The sequence below is a fragment of the Bombus bifarius genome, unplaced genomic scaffold (assembly GCF_011952205.1).
Source record: "Bombus bifarius isolate JDL3187 unplaced genomic scaffold, Bbif_JDL3187 scf7180000008218, whole genome shotgun sequence".
NCBI lineage: Eukaryota > Metazoa > Arthropoda > Insecta > Hymenoptera > Apidae > Bombus > Bombus bifarius.
The window spans coordinates 1,513,583-1,521,168 of record NW_022884519.1 but is presented as its reverse complement, the minus strand read 5'-3'; the positions used below and the strand labels follow the sequence as shown (position 1 = coordinate 1,521,168).

General features: G+C 40.2%; 1 pseudogene; it reads right to left on the bottom strand.

The window, feature by feature from the left end:
• Nucleotides 1-7,039: 7,039 nt before the first annotated feature.
• On the bottom strand, nt 7,040-7,123 carry LOC117211218 (annotated as a pseudogene).
• Between the last annotated feature and the right edge of the window lie 463 nt (nt 7,124-7,586).

Genomic DNA, 7,586 nt, shown 5'->3' with positions numbered 1-7,586 from the left:
GTACAAGGCATCCAAAATAACCCGAACAGCCAAAGGAACCTTCCCCAAAACAGTGACCCCAACCCACCTAACACAGACAACTCCTCAAGGCTCGAAAAGCTAATAGAGAAACAATCAGAGCAAATAAATCACTTGCTATCGCTACTAACACTCATCGTGGAAAAATTAGCACGCCCCGACTCAAAATAAAACCAAGGCGCATAGCACTCTGGAACGTCAACGGTCTAGCGCAACACAAACTTGAACTAGAACTCTTCTTAAAAGACCAGCAAGTCGACGTAATGCTCGTATCGGAAACCCACTTCACCGACAGGAGCTACCTGAAAATAAATGGTTACAAATTCTACCATACCCAACACCCCAGCGGAAAGGCCCACGGTGGCACCGGAATAATAATCAAAGCAAGTATTAAGCACTACGAACTTCCATCATTCCAGAAAGACTACCTACAAGCAACAAACGTAGCAATAGAAGACTGTCATGGCTCAATCACCACCTCAGCAGTATACTGCCCTCCCAGACACTCCATCGCCAAAGAAGACTTTGATAACTTACGTTATCAAATTTTACCGAATACCTGCACACCCCCTTCCAAATGTCCCCTCCTATCGAACCCTTCTCCTCTGCAGAGACTATAGAAACAATCAGTCGCCTAAACCCCAAGAAAGCAGCAGGACACGACCTAACAGGCAATAAAGCAATCAAGGAACTTCCCACAAAAGGGATAGCACTCATCACATCGATTTTTAATGCTATCCTTCGCCTGGAACACTATCCTAAGGCCTGGAAAATCTCATTGATTACCCTCATCCCTAAACCCGGTAAACCGATATACGAAACCAGCTCCTATCGCCCAATCAGTCTTTTACCTACCCTGTCCAAACTATTCGAGAAGATGCTCACGAACCGACTCCTTCCAATCCTAGAGAACTTGAAAACACTCCCAGATCACCAATTCGGCTTCCGAAAACATCATTCTACAGTAGAGCAAATCCACCGCTTAACTCATACGATCAGCCAAACACTGGAAAAGAAAAAATATTGCTCAGCGGTTTTCCTAGACATCCAACAGGCATTCGACAAAGTATGGCATGAAGGGCTACTATACAAGATTAAAAAGATCCTACCTCACCCCTACTACTCCATCCTAAAATCTTACCTAACCAACAGACAATTCATGGTTAAATGCCTAGACGCCACTTCCGCAACATTCCCAATAGAACCCGGCATACCCCAAGGTAGTGTCCTCGGACCCCTACTGTACTCCATCTACACTGCCGACCTACCTATATCAAACGATATAACAATAGCGACATTTGCAGACGACACAGCGCTATTAGCTACCCACGCAGACTCGGTAATAGCCTCATCCACTCTCCAGCGAAGTCTCGACTCCATGGAAAAGTGGTTTCACAAATGGGGCTTCAAAGTCAACGAAAAGAAATCCTCACATGTAACCTTCACGCTCCGAAAACAAACCTGCCCCCAGGTCATCATCAACAATGCAACAATCCCTAGCAGGGACACAGTCCGATACCTGGGCATGACCCTGGACAGGAGACTAACGTGGAAGACACACATCTCAGATAAAACGAAGCAACTAAAGGACAAACTAAAAAAACTCTATTGGCTCACGGGCCGACGCTCCAAACTAAACATAGAGAATAAAATTACCCTCTACATGACCGTAATAAAACCTGTCTGGACCTACGGAATCCAACTATGGGGAACAGCAAGTAACTCCAACATTGAAATACTCCAACGCTTTCAATCGAAAACGCTAAGATCCCTAATTGACGCACCTTGGTATGTAACCAATGAAACAATACACCGCGACCTCAAGATACCCACCGTCAAAGAGGAAATAGCAAAATATAGCGACAGATATAACAAAAGAATCAACAAACACCGAAACCCCCTAATCACTGGACTACTCGATACGACGGACCAGATTCGCAGGCTGAAGAGGCACTACCCGCTAGACCTAAACGTTAGATTCTTTTAATTATCCAAATTAAGCATTTGCACTTACTTATAATACTTATAAATTATACCTATCTATAATAAGTATTAACTTATTGTAAATAATCAGCCATGTCACTGCGCCACGCCAGAAAAATTACTGAAAATTCTCAACGCGAGAATTGATTGTAATTTCAACAAATAAATAAAAAAAAAAAATCTCACGAACGCACGGTAGTGGGGATGTCGCTGGGCAACGGAGGGAAGAATCCGTTCGATCAATCACTTTATCTGTATGCGATTAATATCGTTGTGTAATATCGGAATATATTAAAGGTGTAATTTTGTCCGATTAATTATAATTTATTAATAATGGATTGAAAATACAGATATTAGTTAGACAGAGAAACGATGTTTGATTAACAGGAAAACTAAATGCAACGCTCGTATTTACAACAAATAACTTGACAAGTATTTGGTAACTCTCTCTCTCTCTCTCACTCACTAGCAACTCTACACTCGACAACACTCGCAACTCAATTCTAACGACTCTATGCTTCGACGTCTCGATCAACTCTGACCCTCGCCAATGCACTCCTGCTCGGTCGTGCTCGCTCTTGCTCTCGTCCTCTCTCTCACACACACACGCACACACTTTTCGGCTCACATACTCTGGCCTCTCGATTGCCACTCCTTGAAATATGAAACCGTACTTCTGTTTTGACGCTGCTTATCTTTTCTCGCGTCACTGTTACTAGGCGCTCTTGGATGTAAACAAACCACAAAAAGACGGCGTACACGGTGTTTTCTAATTTCAGCCGATCTCCAATCAAAGCTATTTTACGATATTACAGTTGTATTCCAACAAAAATTCATGTATTGCAGAAAGATGACATAAATGATAATAGATTCTAATGTAAATTAAAAAACAGTGTTTGCAACATCGTCACTTAATTTGCGAAATTGATTACTGTGACTTCTGAACGGCTAATAGAACAGCCAACCTTTAATATGCATATCCACATATACCATGTGTAACTAATTTGACTTAAATCAATCTAATGAAAATAAGTATATGTAATTGCGCTCCTGTCCTAATAAACGTACTTCATAATTTTACAAAAAATATATTGCAAAAATAAATAAAAAGTTTGAGATACCAATCAATTCGATGAATATAATAGCATTAGTGTAAAAAATAAAGTTGTATAAATGTTTAGAGATTTATACAGATTCTGTATAAATAATATATAAGTAAATTACTCATTGTTTCTTTCCGCTTCTTTTTGCATTATGTTATGTAACATTGAAAAGTTTGCAGTAATAGTGACACAATTGTTACTAAATAATAGGCAACAGTTTTAAGAAATAACATCTTTTGAATAAGACCTCGGATCAACGAAAATGAATTACACAACTTTTTCAGGTTGAAATACTTTTTGTGGTAAAGACTATACCAAATTAGATACTCTTTCGCGATCCTTATCACGTACGATATCAACCGTAAGGTAATTTATATAATTTATATAATAATAATTTAATTTACATTAAATTTAATTCACATTAAATTATTATTATATAAATTATTATTATTTTATTATTATTATTGCTTAGTCCGTGCCTTTCGGCTTTGGACGAACTTTCGGTTTTACATCTCTTATATCTATTTCGCTTCTTATATGTCTACCTCCCCTCTTAACCGCTCTATTCTATTTCACTCCCTTAATTATTCTATCTCTACGAACTAAATACTAGAAACTACAAATTAATAACTAATGACTAATAACTATTGCAGCTTTGGTCTTTAGCCTCCTTGCTGTGCTTCCTTCCTGTCGTTTGCCCTTCTCTTCTCTATTATTGCTTTTAGTTCTGTTGAACCTTTTCCAGTCTCATTTAGTGTTTTTCCTATGTCCTTTGATCCTCCCGTTATTTCACATTCTTCTATTACATGTCACAGGTCTTCTTTCCTTCTACATAGTCTGTATCTTTTTTCTCCCTCTTCTTTCCAGTATTCCCCTGCTTTGGTCTCGTTCCCACATGTGAATCTTGCCTTCTATACTTCCACTTCATCCACCCTTCTAAGTACTTTGATAATTCTTCTTTGGCGATATTTCTGTAATGTATATTATATTTGGTTTCCCTTATCCTTTTCCCCCTCTCTTCTGCTTCTCTCTTTCTTCTTTCTTCTATAATTTGGTCTACTGTCATCCTAGCTTGCTCCTCTCTTGCTTCTATCTGCGTCCCTCCATTTCTCACCTCTTCTAGTCCCTTCTTTCTCTTTCTTGCTCCTTTCCCTTCTTGGCCATTTCCCCAATTTCTCTCTCTTTCCTTTATACACTCCTTTACTCCTTTTTAGTTCCTTTTTCATTCTAGGGCTTTATCCTCATACCTTGCTGTTCTTTTTAATGCTTTTTCTTTGATTTCTATTAGCTTGCATCTTTCTCCCAGGCTCCATGTTTTCTTCGTTGCTATTGTTGCTCTCTTTTTCCTGTCTTGCATGTGTTTCTCATCACTGCGGTTTTTCTCTAGCATGTACACTAGGTATCTTATCTCGTCCACTTCTTCTAATTCTTGCTCTCCCCATTTCCATTTTCTTTGTCTCCTTTTATCCTTCTTTTTTCGAAAACTACTATCTTGGTCTTTTCCGTGCTCGGTTCTAATTCGGCTTTCTTTAAAAATTGTTTGAATCTCTTTAGCATATCTTTTAGCTCCTCTTCTCTATCTGCCATCGACACAATATCGTCTGCATATGTTAGTGACCATACCTTTCTTTTTCCTACCACTATGCCCCCAGCTTGTCCTTGCCTTAGTTCTTCTTCCAGTCTTGTTTGACTCCCCTCGCAGTCCAAAATTCCCTTGTGTCGCGGTTCTTGACTCTCACTACATTCCTTGTTTCTTCGTATATCGCTTTAATCCTTCGGGTTAGTTCTTCGCTAATCCCCATTTTCCTCATTTTCTCCTCCAGTTTCTCTCTGTTTAGTCTGTTGAACGCCGCTCTTAAGTCCGCAAAACAGGCATGTAATTTCCCTCTTTCTTTACCTAGCTGCTTGTATATGATGTGGTTTATCACAAAAACCGCATCGGTCACTCCTCTTCCTTTTCTGAATCCGAATCTTCCAGTTTGTTTTCAATCTCTGCCTTCAGTCGTTCGTCCAGTATCTCTGCATAGATCTTGTATGCTGTATCCATTAGCGTTACTCCTCTGTAGCTCTTCGCTACTCTCTTGTCCCCCTTCTTACATATCCGACGTATTACTCCTTTTTTCCAATCTTCTGGTATCCCCTCCCTATTTCCATATTCTCCTTAAGGGGGGGGGGTAAGGTATTAAAATTTTTTTGTATTTTTTTAATTGAATGCATAATATCTTAAGAATATTGTATCAAAATTTCAAGTCGATTGGAGCAAAATTGACAAAGTTACGAGTATTTTCATACATGTCGGATTTTAATACCTACCCGACCCGAACGTGCTATTGATACCTGGCAGATGTTTCGCTCTCTATATAATACCTAATCTTACCCCCCAGATCCAGGTGCCCCTTTGAACACTATTTCTGTACATAATTTACGAGGTAACGCTGGAGAGTTTTTTCCAATTTGTTAATTATTTTTATTTTACAATAACAAATTATCCGATCTTTTCGCAAAAAATCGCATTTTTCCCTTCAAAGTGTTCCAAAAAAGTGAAAAATTGAAATTTCGAAAAATCCTCCCAGCGTTACCTGGAGAAAACTGCTTCCTAACGAATGAACTTTAATTTTTTGATTTCAGATGATACAGCACCAAGTTACGAGAGGCACCGCAATTCTACTTTTTTCCGAGACACGTCCGTGAAAATTTTATACAATATACTTCGAATGTCATACTTTAGTGTATTATTGGTTTTAATAAAGAGATTCTAACTGTGTCGTCACAAAAAATTCACAGAAACATGCCTTTTTTGTACGAATTAACCTTAGCCCCCCCTTAACTCCCATAACGCCACCCCCACTTCCTTCGGTGCATACTTTCGTACCTCATTTTCTAACCAGTTTTCCCCCGTTGCTTTCTTTTGCTTCTTCTCTTTCCTTTTCTTTTTTCCCTCTATGAGCGCTTCTCTGCTGCATTTTCCTTTCATAAACTTTGTCATCTCCCTTCTCATCACTCTTTTCCTTTCTTTCCACTCCTTGTTGTTCCACGCTTTCTCTCCCATACCCCATTTCCTCATCTTCACTTTCTTCTTTGGCATTGCTTCGTTTATCTTCTTTTTGATTTCAGTCCACGTTTCCTCTACTGTTCTTCCCTTGGACTGCAGGTCCAGTCTTTACATTCCTCCAGGTATTTTTCCACACTTTCGCTTGTTCATTCCCTTTTCTCCTTCTCTTCTTCTAGCTTTTCCTGGTTTTTTTATAATTCTGCCCCCCCCCCATCCCTATTCAACGGCATGTAGTCCGACTATGTTCTTTTTTATACTGTTACGACCTTTCGCGGAGAGACGCGACCGCTAGGAAAACGCGTCAGCGAGAGGCGTAAATTCTCGCTACGATTCTGTTATTCGACGCCGCAAAATAGTCGTTCCCCTGTTTCGATTAAGATAACAGAGGTGGTTCAATGAAGTAACACTGTATTGACAGGTGAACATAAAATAATATATTTGACAATAATATGATGAATAAATTACACAAAGTTGACTCGACCTTACGATATCTCTCAATGAATTCGTTAAACTATATGATTTTGATTTTGCTCGTCAGAGCTCTCGATGTCTAACGCTTGGCTCGTCAGAAGGGACTGATTGCCTTTCGATCATTTCTTTGTCTTGTTTGGAAGACGACCCCCCATTATGCTCGCTTCACGCCGCCGCTCGCGCCTATGATCACGTATGGTTCTTCTTGTGTCGAAAACGTTACGGACAAAAATCGACGTTTCTAGGGCTCGCTGCTTGGCGACAACTATGCGCCCGTCGATACATTTTATATGATCCGGCGGGCAGATGAGACGGTCAGCCTGCGACACTGTAGGACCGCGAGCGACGGTTAGAAAATACAGCCTGTGGTAAGCATCGTGGCGTAACACCTACTTTCATGTCGATTATTGATAAAGATTATTCGCCAGTGATACCATTTATATGTGTTCCACCCTTGTCTATGGGAATGTTAAACGTCTCTCCTTTCATACTACAAAAAAATTTTCTTTTTTTTTTACGTGGAGGAAATCTTCATAGACACCTTACAACCCTGTGGGGACGGGCAGAAGGTAGTGCCGGATTCTTACCGGCTAAAACCTCCACGAACGGGACAGTGTACCAGTGCGAGTTTTTATCGTCGGGCCCCTGTGTGCTTAACACCAAGCACGTTTAAAAACCAAGTACTCCCAGAAAATACACCCGGAACACACGCAAGGGAGGGGCTGGCCACTTGCCTGTTTGTATATTCTAAGAGAAATTTTGGTTTTTCCGTCCCTTTTTAAAGAGCTGGAGAGGTCTCCTTATGCCGAGGATTCGAACTCGGGACGCGTCGTCTTCAGTTCTGAGCTTCAACGAGCGTAGCTGGCTGCCCCGCCGAGCTTCTAGCTGCATGGAAAGTATTTGATTCTTAATGTGGCAATGTATATCATAGGAAGTATTCTAATTAGCCTCATGAAGGA